Source organism: Balaenoptera musculus, chromosome 13 (assembly GCF_009873245.2).
Source record: "Balaenoptera musculus isolate JJ_BM4_2016_0621 chromosome 13, mBalMus1.pri.v3, whole genome shotgun sequence".
In the NCBI taxonomy this organism is placed as follows: Eukaryota; Metazoa; Chordata; class Mammalia; order Artiodactyla; family Balaenopteridae; genus Balaenoptera; species Balaenoptera musculus.
Genome location: NC_045797.1, coordinates 49,750,708 through 49,766,229, shown reverse-complemented (window position 1 = coordinate 49,766,229; position 15,522 = coordinate 49,750,708).

The following is a 15,522-nucleotide window of genomic DNA, read 5'->3' as shown; positions in this document are numbered from 1 at the left end:
CTCCTATAATGGAAAGATCTTTTCTAGTTCTAACACTCTATGTTTCTATGACTGAATTCACCTAAGTTGGCCTCTGTCTGGGCCTGGGCCCTGTGCTCCGTTCAGGAAGGACATGCACAAAGCCTGTGCTTCTCATCTAGCTTTTTATTTGTTGCAGCTGGTCCCTTACCCAGTTCACCTCCTCCTTCCTGTGGATAGCCTCAATTACAGCCCTCGGGGAATTTCCTGCCCAAAGTCCTTAACCCAGCTGAAGATCCAGAGTCTGGGGGAGAAGGGGGCTTCGGCTTATCAGGGTTCACACTCTCTGCTATGTCTCTTTTTGTTTTCCCTCCCTCTTAAGTCTTAAGTCTTAAGATTTCTGGGATTTGAGTTTCAGAATGATAGGGAGAGAGCTCTTTTCCTAGAGACTGGGCATTCTCCTTGACCTGAAAAGATCCCGTTTACCTCTCTAGTTTACTGAGGCTTCGTACAGTGTAACTTTCTCTTCTCTCTTCTTTTCCTTTCCTTCCCTCCCGTTCTTCTTTTATTAAATTCGTTCATAAGGTTTTTGCTGAACCCTGTCAGAGGGAATGCTAAGCAGGACGGGTCACGGGGGTCACCCTAGGAAACACTGTGATATTCTTAGGGTCTGTGCCCTGCCTGGTTCAGAAGTGCCAGAACTGCTAACTTGGGGGTTGAGCTTCTGGATTTCTTATATTCCAGGAGAGTATTTTTCCTATTATTAGTAGTATTCTTTTTTTCTGCTCTATCCGCATGAGCCTTCCTAGCTCCAGGTGACTATCTGATTCACCACCAATATTTTAATTTCAGCCACTTCTGCTATTTCTCTGAGCTCCAAGTCAACATCCCAAATCCCAGCATCATAATTCTGAGAGAAGGTGTAGGGCACGGGCCCAGGCTCCGATATGGCTGGTTACAACTCACAGTAATTATTCTGTAAGCACAGAATTGAATTTGTACTAAAAACCAACTGCCGGGCCAAGACAGCTTTTGGGCAATGATTATGGATCCCTGACAATAAAGTGCTGCCAAAAATTTTTTGAGGAGGTGACAGACATAGTCAATGTATTATTTTATGAAGTATTTACTGAGATATTAAGATACTTCAGGTCAGTGACTGTGTTTTACTCATCTTTAATTCCCAGTGCAGAGCTCAGCACTGAGAATATAGAGGCATGAATACTTTGAGTAGGATTAATGAATAAATGAATGGATAAATATGTGCATGGCACTGATTGTAGAGAGGCGAAATCAGAGGCTGGGAACATTTTCAAAAGGCCTTGGTAATCATAAGATAAAATGACATGGTGATTGATCACATATGGAGGGAAGGAAATAATAAAAATTGATTTTAAGTTTATTATTAAAACTTTGGAGAATGGAGACATTATGTCTTTAGAAATAGAAGAGATAGATAAGACAGCTGGATTGAGGTGGGAGGAGGAGATGTCAACATTAGTATAGGCATGTAGAGATTGAAGTGATACTGGGACATCCAGATGAACACACAGAACAGGCAGCTAGAGAAAGGATGGGAGATCAAGACAGAGGTCTGCGCTTGGGGTGGGGATGCTGAAGTTCTTTTCTAGTAGGTGTTATTTTCTGTGGAAGAAAATTAGATTTCTAAGGGAGGGAGTGCAGAGAGAATAAAAGAATGTCTGAAGAATGTGACTCGATGGGAAACTATTAAGTCTTTATATGGGGCTGATGGGTCAGTCTAAATATACTTCAGTGACATAGAAAACTAAATTAGTTATGGTACCATTTCCAATGCTATACACCAATTCCTGATGACCACTGTGTAAGAGTACTTCTGTCTGCGAGCCAAGAATGAATCTTTATACGTGGTATAGAGATCCACCCATTCATCTACCCACCCATCCATGTCTGTTTACCTCCACATCCATCCATCTATCCATCCTTCCATCAACCTACCCTCCCACTCACCCATCCATAATCTCTCCAACATTTATGGAATGGCTTTTCTAGGATAGGCTAAGGAACAGAGACTTTTTAGCACTACTGATAAGTCTTACCACGCAGCCACATTTGCACCGAGTCTGCCCACATGTGTGTCCCGGTAGTACCAACTCCTCACCATGTCTACCTCCTTTTCCTTCTGCTCCAGATCATATGAAAATGTGACACCCCACAACCTGCTGTGTCCTTGTGGTAGATTTCCCTTCTATAACCACTTCTCCCTCTTGAGCCTTCTTGTTACCAGCTCAGTGTAGCTCCTGCCCAAGCCCACTCTTCCCAGGTGATAAATCCGTTTTCAGTCCACCTCCCAAACAAAACAAAACTTAGGACAAAGTCAGTAACCCTAGAAATCCATTCTCTGGTAATCCTTTTGCAGCTGCCCATCTGCTGGGGGGGCGGGGGGGGGTGCGGTTCCTATTTATAGAAGGAACTTAGAGTGAGATAGCTTACCTTGAAGGGCTAATAGCAACTGTGGTTGACTCATGGGGAGATATTTGGGTAGGGGGTCTTCCCAGAGCTCCTCCAGCCACTCTGTGATGCCTATTCTGGCAAGGCTGGTCTTTGAACAAGTCACAGTGGTTAACACCATGGACTTTGGAATTGAATAGGCTTGATTTGAACCTGGCTTTGCCAGTTCCCATCTGTGTGACCTTAGATACTTTCTGTTACTTCTCTGAGCCCCCTTTTCTGCATTACCAAAGTGCTGATGGTATCTATCTCACAGGAACAGTAACAATATAGCTGTTTATCTGTGGTGCTTAGTGTGTACCAGGAACCAGTCTAAGTGATCACTATGGGAATTACATAATTTAATCCCTTATAATAACTATATTATCCCCATTTGGTAGCTGAGGCTCTGAGGGGCTAAGTAACTTGCCAAGGTCACATAGTTAGCGAGTGGCAGAGTTGAGCATGACTCTGACAGTAAGATTTTGTAGCCATGCTCTCAACCAGTTCACCATATTGCCTCCTAGATCATGAGGGTTCAGCCCTTGACGTGTGGTTAGCACTCAGTAACTGTCAACTATTACCGTACAAATAGTTAAGGCCTAAATTTATTCAGTGCTTTTACTCATTTACTTATTCACTCGCTCAATTTCTAGAATATAAGCTCCATGTGGGCAGAAATGGGATTTTTGTCTGTTTTACTTACTTTTGCATTCTTGGTGTCTAGAACAGAGGTTGGTATAGAATAAGCACTCAATAAATTGGTAAATGAATGCATCTACTCACTTACCCATTTGTCAGAAAAGGTGTATTAAGCACCTTCTAAGTGCCAGACTCTGTGCCAGGTGCTATGATGGGTTAGAGTCTCTGATGATCTGACAAGGGAAACAAACTTGTGAGCCAGTAACTCAATTTCAATATGATGTATCCAAGTGTTACCGAGTGCTGGGGTGAATGGATGAGACCCCTATCTATTCCTTTGGGATGCTGCCTGATGTTCATTTAGTGTTGCTGCCTGCTGTCTCTCAAGTCAGCAAATTCCTATCTATTAGAGTGAGTTTACATTCAGCGGGATGAGGTACAAGTTCCTGCAAAGAGGAGAAGGAGGAGGAGGAGGAGGAGGAGGAGGAGGCGGCGGCTGCAGGGGTGAGGCTGGAAGTGTTTTGTTGTGCAGGCTGTGCACTGCACAACTCTAGGGGGTGCCATTAATGTAGACTCTGATGGGAATGGTGCCATCATAGTTGTGCAACATGGCAGCCCTGTGATAGCAGCCTTTAAGGCCACCTCTGAATCACTTCTTTCACTAGGGACCTTGGGGATTGCAGATGACTTAGACAAAACCTCTGAGGGCACTTCCCAATGCATTTTCTTGGTCCCAGTGACCTGTGTGAAGAGCCAGGCACATAAGCAGTATGAACAGCTTGCACTGCTAAAGGGAATGAACTCCACTGGGGTCCAATTGCTGTTTAAGCCTTAGTTGGGTGTGGGCCACAGTGACATCACTGACATCATCAGGGACATGACTATGACCTCCAGGTTTCTCCTTATGACAACCTTGGGCCCCTTTTATTTGCCACATACTCTCTACTCAGTACCATATTGTCGCCTAATAGGGTGGGGAGCAAGTTCAGTCCTTGGCAACCTTGTGGAATTGAAATGAGCAGTTTTGGGTTTTTTTAGAACAAGTTTTCTTATGCTTTCTCAGCTCTTCCTACTGGGAACTGGGGGGAAGCTTCTGAAACTCATTACCCTGGGATGGCAGGGACTCAATGCCAAGGGGACCCTAGGGTTGCAGCAGAAGACCTTGGAAAACAGTGGTACTTGTCCCCAAAGGGAGGACAATGCTCCAGTGATGGGATTTTTGTCTTGCCGAGTAGGCTGTGTCCCTTACGTTAGAGCTTAGGAACTTGCCCCGTGTCTGGGTGTGGGGCTCCTGGTAAGCTGTGTGCCTGATCCTTCTTTCCAGGACCCAATGCCGCCGCATAGGGTTTTGAGGCAACCCCAAAGTTTGGCCCTCTCCGTGGCAAATTACTTCCTGTCTTCTGACCTGGAACTCCAAAGAATGGGTCAGCGTTTCAGAGTTTGGTGGAAAAGTTAGAAAACTGAGCTCTAGACTTGGCTCTGTCACTCTCTGGCCATGTAAGTTTGGGGTAAGTCAATTTCCCGTTCTGGGTCACAATTTCTCCATCTGTAAATGGTATCATCACATCACTTAGGTCTTCCTCCTTGAGCTTTTATGAGGCTAGAACAAGATAATGAATGAGAAGGTATTGGAAGCAATATTTGTGCTATAGGAATGAGTCATGTTGCATGTTTGCTCTTTCAGCATAGTTTGGCTTGATCACATGGGCCTCTGGACACAGAGAGGTGCTTTTTAGTGTCCAGATATCAGGGATTGAGCCCCATGGTAGGTAGGACCAGTGAGAAGCATCTTAAGCTTCCTTTGGAATAAAGAGTAAAGTCTGGATTTTTAATGGGCTACATTAGTTAGAGTAATACTGGTGGCTGTAAGAAATAAAACCCCAAAGTATCGGTAGCTTAAAACACACTAGAAGTTTATTTCTCGCTCATTAACAATCAAATGCATGTCAAATGCATGTGTTTATTGTCAGTGGGTGGGTTTTCTCCTTGCAGTGTTTAGAGACCCAGGTTTCTTCCATCTTGTGGCTTCACCGTCCCCTTAGGGCAGTGGTTCTCAAGCTTGGTTTCCCTTGCAGCTTTAAAAAGGATTCTTGATGGGGAGGGTGGGAGGGAGGGAGATGCAAGAGGGAAGGGATATGGGAACATATGTATATGTATAACTGATTCACTTTGTTATAAAGCAGAAACTAACACACCACTGTAAAGCAATTATACTTCAATAAAGATGTTTAAAAAAAAAAAAAAAGGACTCTTGGTTCCCACCCCAGAGATTCTGATTTAATTGGTTTCTGGTGTGGCCCTCACGTTGGTTTTTTTTTTTTTTTTAAGCCTCAGGTGATTCTAATGTGTAGCTAAGGTTGGGCACGCCCGCACTTCGTGGCGTCCTCGCACTTCGTGGCGTTCTCTCCTTTCGACCATGAGAAGGAGAAAGAAACAGAGAAGAGGGTGCATTTACTTCTTAAAAACGTCAGCCCATGTTTGGTGGACATCGCTTCTGCTCACATTCTGTTAGCAAGAGTGGCCGTCTCGCCACCCTGGGTGCAAGGTAGGCTGTGAGATATGGTCCCAGGTCCGGCGCTGTTTCCCCATTTCCCGGCAATGGCTGTATACTTTGGAAGGGGAGCATTTTGGTCGGTTATTGATCTGTGTCCCCGGGGCCAACAAATTGACTTACCCAGATGCTAAGAGACCTAACCTGTGGCACAGAAGCTTTGAGCTGTAGTCAGTTCAAAGAGGCTTTCCTGAGGGTTGGCAGAGGAAAGGGTATCACCTAATTGTCTCAGGTTTGGCAGCTGTGGCCACCCACATTCTTGTTTATATCCTGGGATTAGAGGATAGTTTCTTGTTGTAAAGAGCACAGACTTTGCAGGCAGGCAAACTTGGTTAAAATCCTCACTGACTGTTATTAAACTTGTGGTTTGGGGCATGTTAATCAACATCTGTAAACTTCGCTCTTCCCACATGTAAAGTATATATAATTACGCCTAAGTTGAAAGGTTTTATAATAATCACACACAAATGCCTACCTTGCCTTAAATAAGATAATGTCTGTTGTGGTGCTGAAAATGACAGGCATAGGGCAGGGGTGGGATCCTTGTAGGATCTTCTCTCCTCTCGGAAGGGAGGGATGGCGGGGCTCCCTGCCGTGGCGGGGAGCCAGGGAGTGAGGAGAGAGGCTGAGTTTCACTGCTAGGCTGAGAAGCAGCCTCAGGACCACACTTGCCCGGTGAGGTTGGAATCATGGGACTGGCTTCCCCCAACAGATGGGACCCCCCTGGATCAGGCGCCTCTGCTCAGTCCAGGGGCATCAGCCCCCTCTTTCCTTTACATCTCCCCAGTCCCAGTTCCCCACCCCCCACAAGGAGGAGACTTAACTTCTAGAGTCCTAAGCAGCTTGGGAGAAAGACTCCTACCCAGGAACAAGACTGTTGGAGCAGGGCTTGGGCTCCTCAGAAGCTTGGCTGGAGGCTTCCCGCTGGGGTTGCTCCAGCTGCTGCCTGGGGCTGTTGATGAGGAAGATGGGGAGATAGCAGGACGCCTTCCTGTTAGTGCCTGCGAAGAGCCGGCCTGTGCAGATAACAGCCTGTCAGCTCATAGCCTGGAGTGTGACAAGACTGCCTTTGTGTGGCTCTAATTAGTTCTGAATGTGTCTGGTTGGCAGTGGCGGTGGGGAGGACAGTGGCTGCGGGAGGAGAGAGGCCTGGGCAGGACTGTGGAAACTGATAAAGATGCTTTTGGGGGGCTTTCCCATCACCCGTCTTCATGACTCTTTCCTTCTCAGCTACTCAGCCCCTTTGGTTTCTACCACAACCCCTTTCTCCACGGGTTGACTTGGATGAGGTGGGACTGAGGTTACTCCAGGTTATTTGAGGTGATTATCTCCTAGGATCCCAAGACAGGAAAGGTGAAGCAGCTTCTGCTGGGGGGTAGGGGGGTGCACTGCCTGACCTCTCATGCTGATGGGTCTGCCACGCTCCGGGAAGATGGCAGCAGGACTACATCATCAGTACCCCTGGGGAGCCCCGCCCCCGCTCACCTTATATTTTCTCTTTTGGAGTCCTTTAAGACCTTATCTTTTTGTTTCTCCTGGTATGCAAGTCTGCAGATAAAGCTTCTGTGGTCCTTCGTACAAATTGCTGAAAATGACATCAAGCACCTAGTGTGTGCAATGCACTGTGCTTGACACAGTTTCTAGTGATGGTTCAAGCTTCACAGCAGACATTCAGGGTGTCTATTTTTATCCCATTTTTACTGATGAGAAGAGGGTCCCGGAGAAGCTAAGGAATGTGCCCGGTGTCATACATCTCGTTAAGAGGTGCTGGACTGTCTGTTTTCAAAGCTACCTCCTCTGTGCTCTGATCCCCAGCTGGTTTTCTAAAGCACCTTTGTAGATGAACAATGAATTATATAATAAGAGAAGGCATGCTGTTTTATGAGGCAGAATTTTATAATCCCGAATCCAAACATATCATTCTCTATCCTCTTAAAAAAAATTATTAGCAGGAGTTAGAAAATTAAACCCTAAGATCCCAACATGCCTCCTGCATCTCCTTGGCCTAAGATTGCTTTTCCCAGATGACACCCCATTATTTTGGTACAATCTTCAGCAAGCCCGCTCCTATTTCTTCTTATACTCTGACCAACCAGTACTAAGCAGTTTCAGTTTGTTTCTTAAACTATGTTCTTAGCCAGTGTCTAAGATGGGACTCAACCAATATGATGGGATATGGTGGATGTGTGAGCCGTCTGAGACAGAAGGATCAGAAGTTCTGGAGGGTGTGTGTATGTTTTAAAAAGCATATTCAATGTTGTAATTACTTTGATTTGTTTTAGTCATGATACTTGTGATAATGTTAAATAATAGTCATAAGTTAATCCTGAGAAATATAAAAATTTACAGTAATGTGTGAATGTTGAACATAAAATGACCTTCCTCCAAATATTTTAATTCTGACATTAATTCTAATGTGGCTATGACAAAGGAATGATGAAATTTCTACAATGAGGCAGGCCAATGAGAGAGATGAGGGGAGAAGTTTTAGAGGCAGGAGAGTTTCTGGGACGCACCCCCAAGTCATCCCCCACGAGCCCAAGGACGGGTTTGAGAGTAGGTTGGGGAGATTAGAGTTCTCAGTCCCCCTCTTGACCCTCCAGGTGGTAACTGTCTCCATGAATGCTCTTTAGAAAACTGCCATCAGGTGGTGTGTTTGTGGTGGGGATGCGGGGATAATGAAGGGCAGGAGAACTTGTTTGGAATGCAGAGCGAACCCATTGGAATGGAGAGAAAACCCACTGGACCATTTTGTTCTAATCATCAGGGAGGAGATGGTTGCAGGTATACTCACAGTGTGTTGATTTGTGACCAGTGTGTAGAGGAAGCAGGACTTGTGTGGGAAAGAGAACACCACACCACCTACATTCAGATGTGACTCATTGAGGAGCTCTTTCTTGGCCCCTGGAGGACTATTCTGGAAAGCTCCATGGCTTTTATGCTCATCCTCAGGAAATACAGTCCAATGGGCTCTATCAGTTACACTACTCAATCCAGGAATCAGAATATCCGGTCCAAAATACGTATTAAGTCTTGAACTTGAACATAGGAGCTGTTCTCCTGCATCACCCCCATAATTGCACCTGTCTCACTCTGGAAGTCCTCACGTAGGACTTGCCTTGTGCTTCTCCTGCCCACCCCTGAGCCTCTGTTTGTTGCTGTTTTGATCTCCTAGGGACTGGTATGAGAAGAGGGGAAGGGGTAGCTAGTTTTCATTCGCTGGGTGACTGCATTCTTTCCGGGACTGGAAAGTAGTTAAAGAAGCCTTTCAGTGTTGACTACTGTTGGTATGGTCTTTGGGGTTTCCCTGCTGGGTCCCCTTCCCTGCCCTGCTATTCCAGGTGTTCCCTTGGGGTTCCTTCCTCAGCTCCTGGACATTGTGTGCACTTTCAGCCTCTTTCAGCTGAGGTCTTCCCATCCTTCCAGGCCACCTCTCAGGGCCCACGATGACCCCATGCTGGTTTTCATCCGTGGGTGGCGCATGTGTGGCTCACAGCGAGATCTTCCAACATTCCTTGGGAGTGCAGGTGCATCCTAAAGCAGTGACCTCTCTCAGCTCCCACCAAGCAGTTGCTCTTTCTTGACTTCTACATTTCCTGGGCAGGAATAAGACCTCAGTCTACAGTCCCTGTGATCTTCCTGGAAGTGAGTCAGGCACCTGTCTTCAGCATCTCCCAGTTGCAGAAATCACACTTCAGAGCATCCTGAGTGGTTGCCTTGGGGCTCTTCTCCAAGTGAATTGTTAGAGGCAACACATCCCTATCCCTGAACAGAGAAGGGCAGGGTGGAGAATGACAGCTCACAACCCCTCTCTCCAAGGAAATCTCAACCAACTTCTCTTAAAATCCTTCTCTAACCCAGTTTTGTATCCTTGATCTTGTTGTGGGGTCCACACATCATGGACTAGGTTCTCCTTCATTTTCTGTAAATTCTTACCCTATGTGTGTCTGCTTGGGAGGTCTGCTTACCACTGCCTTTGATATCCTGATATCTATGGCATCTCTGTCAAAACTGCAGCAGAAAGAATGCCGTTCTAATATCCTTTGCATGATCCATATGAATCTGCCTGTCATTCTTCAAGTAGACTGCTTTGTTGAGTGGAGATACAGGAGACTTGATAGCAGTTGATCTGAGGGTTCCCACTATACCAGTCACAAAGCAGTGGGGATTGGGGGTGGCATAGTACAGAAGGGCACAGGTGATCAGGGGAAATAAATGGTTGGAGGAAAGGGCACCTGATGTCCCCTGTGGTGATAGAATCCCTTGGCTGAGGCTTTGACCCCATGTGAGAACTGCAGTCTCCCAGGGATGGGACTATAGCCCTTCGATCAGCATTGGCCCATGTCCCTAAGCCACAGGCACTTGGCAAGGGCACAGGGCCCACCTAGGAGCAGGAGGGGGCTTCCTGGGATGCTAATGCTTTGATTCACTGCAGAACCTCCAAAGCACATCCTCCATCATGGTCCTGACTTGACCTTTTCTCAGCTCCTTGTGCATTTTATCACTGTGTCCTGTTGAAGTCAGGTATAAAAATGGGCCGAATTTATGCAGCTCTTGGGGGCAGGGCCCAGGGATGAGTGCAGGTTGCCTGACTCCTGGGGCTGGCAAATCCAAGGGGATGTTCCCATTGCCAAGAAATGCCTCTTGCATTGCAAGCAGTCCACCTAGCAGAGAGCTCCACTCTGAGTGAGGACCTCAGTACAGAGCTCTGGGGAAGCTCAAACTCCTTCAGAATCTCCATGCTTCGGTCTATTGGCTCCTTGCAGTGGAAAGCAGCACCATGGAGTGTTTAGGAACCCTATTCCTGGGGTGAGGTGACCTTGGTTTGAATCTCTACCATTTAAATGTCAAATTGTATAATGTTGAGCAGGTCGTTTTTTTCTGGGCCTTAGTTTTCCCATCTGGGAAATGGGGGAGTAATAGCAACATGATTGAGAAAAATCCTTGTAAATCACATGGCACATAACTCTCTCTCTAACCATTACTCTTGTGAAATTACATTGTGGAAGCCCCAGAAAGATACTAGTTGGTACTCAGAAACAACTCCTTCTGAACTCGTTATGTTATTGGCCTCTTGTCTGTCCTCCCTTTTGCCCCCCTACATCTCCTTTCACTTTGGCACATAGAACTATTGCCAATTTGAAATGAAAACATTTTAAATTATTTGAACTCTCAAAAAATTTAAATGCCCTATGTTTTATTCACCAAAACAAACCAACAAAAGCACAAAACAGCAACAGTGCTTCTCGTCACTGCCTCCCTACCCTCACCCAATATACACACACAACACTCCACAGGCAACCCAGGTAGTGGGAGAATCTTTCTTGGGGATAGACCCTTAAGTTGTCAATCAACCACAGAATTAATAATATCCACGCCCCCATGGTTTTAGCACAATGGCATGCTGTCTCATTCCATCGGAGTGCAGGTTTCTTGGAATTGCATTTCCCTAAAAGCAACCTGGATTAGTGAGCAAGGGGCAGTGAGAAGGAACCCCATTAAACTGGGCAATCCTGTTTAGGAACCATGTTTGATTCCCAGTTTTCTCTGCCCGCACACCCCCAGCCCCATCTACCATCTTAATATTTGTAGTTGCAGTTTGCTGCTCCAGTAGAAAAAGCCAGAGTGTTCACAAATTGCCTCATAAAAGAAACTCCATTTAGAAAGTCTTATTCACTAAGGATTTATTAGCTCTTTACACTCTGGAAACCTGGAGTTTTAATTATTCCAGAAATCCCTAAGTTTTAATTACTTAAATAGATGGTGGGGGTGGGGATAGGGCCGACATCTCTACAAATTCATTGTCCAAGAAGATTAACAGTAAAATGTGCAGGTAATGTAAGCTCTGTATGTGGCCAGAGACAGGGTGGAACAATAAAGAAAGGTCCCACTTGAAGAGTTAAGTGTCAGTAGGAGGCAACCTTGTCAAGGTGGTGTCAAGGGTCCAGATGAGTAACTGTGAGCTGAATGGCATAATGGTAAGAGCCAGGTGTTGAGAGGAGGATTGGTCAGGGTACAATGGGCTGGTCAGGGAAGACTCCATGGAAAGCAGAATTTTAACTGGGCCTACAAGCATGAGTTTTATTTGGACAGGCAAAGAGGAAGGGGAAATGCTTCAGTGAGGACAACTAAAAAGACCTCTCTCTGCTTTGGATTTCAGCCAGGACTTGTCTGCCATTGAAAGGGAGAACTGAGTATGATTTCAGAATCATACTCAGTTTCAGCTGTATGTGCCTACACCAAGTATTTGGGAACATAAGGGAAAAGGGTAATTATCAGAAAGCTGTCTCTTTCTTCCACTTTCTATCTCCCTCCACCCTGCCCCCAAGGCTTAAGAACTGAGTAACTAATGCAGGTCTAAGGGAAAATAAAAGTTGGAAGTTATTTAGTACTGGAAGTACAATCCAGAGCATTTAGGCAAGAAAAAGCAATAAAAGGAATCACAAATTGGAAAGGAAGAAGTAAAATTGTCACTGTTTGCAAATCATATATGTAGAAAACCCTAAAGACTCCATGAAAAACCTGTTAGAAGTAACAAACAAATTTAGTAAAGTTTCAGGATATAGAATTGATGCACAAAAATCTGTTGCATTTCTATGCACTAATAATGAACTATCAGAGAAATTAAAACAATCCCATTTACAATTGCATCAGAAAGAATAAGATACCTGGGAATAGGTTTAACCAAGGAAGTGAAAGACTTGTATGTTGAAAACTACAAGACATTAATTAAAGAAATTGAAGACACAAATAAATGGAAAAATATTCCATGTCCACGGATTGGAAGAATTAATAGTTAAAATGCCCATACCATCCAAAGCAATCTACAGATTCAATGCAATCCCTATCAAAATTCCAGTGGCATTTTTCACAGAAATAGAACAAACCTAAAATTTGTATGGAACCATAAAAGACCACGAATAGCCAAAGCAATCTTGAGAAAGAAGAACAAAGCTGGAGGCATCACACTCCCTAATTTTAAAGTATATTACAAAGCTATAGTAATTAACACAGTAGGTATTGGCATGAAAACAGACACATAGATCAATGGAATAGAAGAGAGAGCCCAGAAATAAACCCACTCATATATGGGCAATTTCTGACAAAGAATATACAGTGGGGAAATATACAATGGGGAAAAGGACAGTCTCTTCAGTAAATGGTGTTGGGAAAATTGGACAGCCACATGTGAATGAAACCAGACCATCATACTAGACCATGAACAAAAATTAACTCAAAATGGATTAAAGACTTGAATGTAATACTGAAACCATTAAACTCCCAGAAGAAAACATAGTTGATAAGCTCCTTGGCATAGGTACTGGTGATGATTTTTTGAATTTGACACCTAAACCAAAAGCAACAAAAGTAAAAATAAACAAGTGGGACTATGTGAAACTAAAAAGCTTCTGCACAGCAAAGGAGGCCATCAACAAAATGAAAAGGCAACCTACTGAATTGGGGGAAATATTTATAAATCACATATCTTTATAAGCCCCAAAGCTAATTTTGTCCATTTACTTTGTCTACTTTGTATTGTCTATTTTATCAGAAGATATTATATCACACTCTTTACTCAGAGGCTCTTGACTGAATACTGGAAATGAAAAAGAAGTTTATCAATCCTTCCCACCATCCTAGTGCTGAAGCTAGGAGAAATGTCCCACAGTCAGCCATGGTCACCACGAAGTGACAAATTAAGTCCACATAGACCATCCCTATGTTTTCAGGAAGAGCTGAGGTAAAGGAATTCTGAAATAGTTATGTACAGTACAGTTTTGGAGAATCTGTTTTTAAAAAAGTTGTAAGTTATGTATGTATTTTTTGTACTTAGTAGCAACTATGGCAGGTGTCTCCTGAATTTTTTTTGGTGGGGGGATATTTCAACAACCTGAAAAACATCCACAAATATGGAAGTGGGATCCAAAGACCTCTGAGGACAAAGGAGAGGAGCTGGAACAAAGCCTGTGAATATCACTCTGTAGGAGAAGCTGCAGGGGCACCTCCTGACCAGAGTCTATTTTGAGTTATATGAAAATTAAGGTTTGCCGAGGCAAAGCAGGGAAGGGGAAGAATGGAGATGGAGGGAGGGAGTGCTGCTTGAAGCTGACGCTCTGAGAAGTTCCTGAAAAGAGGAAGAAGATGGAACAGTTGGAAGCCGCTCAGTGTAGAAGCAAAGTCTTCCATCTACCATAGAATAATCCATATCAAGATTAGGCTGAAATCAATGAAATCAATATCAAGATTAGGGATATTAAGAAAAGCTTAAAAGATGTACTTTTTTTTTTCCATTTAGGTCGAGGAAGAATTTTAGATTTCTCTAAAAGTTGGTCTCAATGGGATGAGAGAAATAGGTGAGGGAGATTAAGAGGTACTAACTTCCAGTTACAAAATGAGTCTTGGGAATGCACAGTGTGGGGAATATAGTCAATAATAATGTAATATCTTTCTGTGGCAAAAAAAAAAGGAAAAAAAAGTTGGTCAGCAATGTATTGGCATGTAAAGGGGGAGTGTGAATGCCCGCTTCGGAAGGAGGGACCCCTCTCCTGGGGACTTACTGTGTTGGGTGCCCTCAGCCATTGTATCCTTTGATCATCACAGCTCTGGCGAGATATTCCATTTTATCTTTGTGGAAACTGAGGCTCAGAGAGATCAGGTAACTTGCTTGTAGTCATACATCTGCTGAATAGTTGAGGAAGGATTCAAACCCACTCCTTAGGCCGTTATAAATTCTACCACCATTTATGTAGAAACCTTGTTTTTCAGTAATGCTCATGTCAGAGGTTTTGTTGTTCTACTTTCTGTGGGTCCTCTGCTGGGGACCTGAAATAAAACCATCTGAGGACAGGCACTAGCTTGGTTTAATGTGAAGAATCAGTGTCTGTGCCATCCAGTATTTAATAAAGGTTTTCCAAGGACAGGAGGATGAGATGAGATGATTCATATACAGTGCCTTGCGCGTAAGAATTCGGTAACTGTTATCTGTCATGGCGATATGATGATGGTAATGAAGGTGATTAAACAGTCTCTGCCCAAAAGGGTTTCCTCTGACAGACTATTGATTTCTGCAAAAGAATCAGCCTAATAGGATAGAGATTGTCATCTCCACATCATTAATTATGAAGCATTTATCAAGTGGAGATGAGCAAACAGGCTCTGGAGCCCAGAGCTTAACCTCTTGTTCTACTGCCTCCTTGTGGTGCTCCAGGGCTGGACAGGGTACATTTTGTTTTGGTTTCTTGAGTCAGTGAGAAACATTAGAGGCTCCTCTCCTCTCAGAGCTAACTTGCTGAATGATCTTGCAGAGATTTTCCTTTAGGAATATTCCCAGCTGCTTCTGCTGAGTGACAAGTGTCCTCTTAGCCAGTAATCCTCTAGCTCTCCTTTTGCATATCTGGCCCATCTTCCCTTGACCTTTATCCCCTCCATCCCCTTTGTGATGACAGAATACTCTGCATGGGGAAGACCCTCATCTTGGCCTGAGGGAAGGAGAGGGGACACCATCTTTTGGCCTTGACTGCCATACGAGAACACCAGATGGGGAATTAATTGCCAAATGAATTGTACTAAAAATAATTGCTAGAGGACTTCAGAGGAGGAGCAGGATTTATATCTGGGCTGGGGTGGTCAGGTAGACTTCTTGGAGAACATGGGTCCTGAACGGGTGGGGCCTGAACTGGTCCTTCAGAGTTGACTGGTCCTTAAAGCTAGACTCCTTAGCATTGAATCTCAGCTCCACGACTTACTACCTATGTGACCTTGGTAGGTTTTTTTTTTTTTTTTAAATCTTTCTGTGCCTCAGTTTCCTCATTTGTAAAATAGGGATAATAATGGTACCTGCCCCGTAAGATTGTTGTGAGGATTAAATGGGTTGGTAGATCTCAAGTGCTGAGAACAGTGCC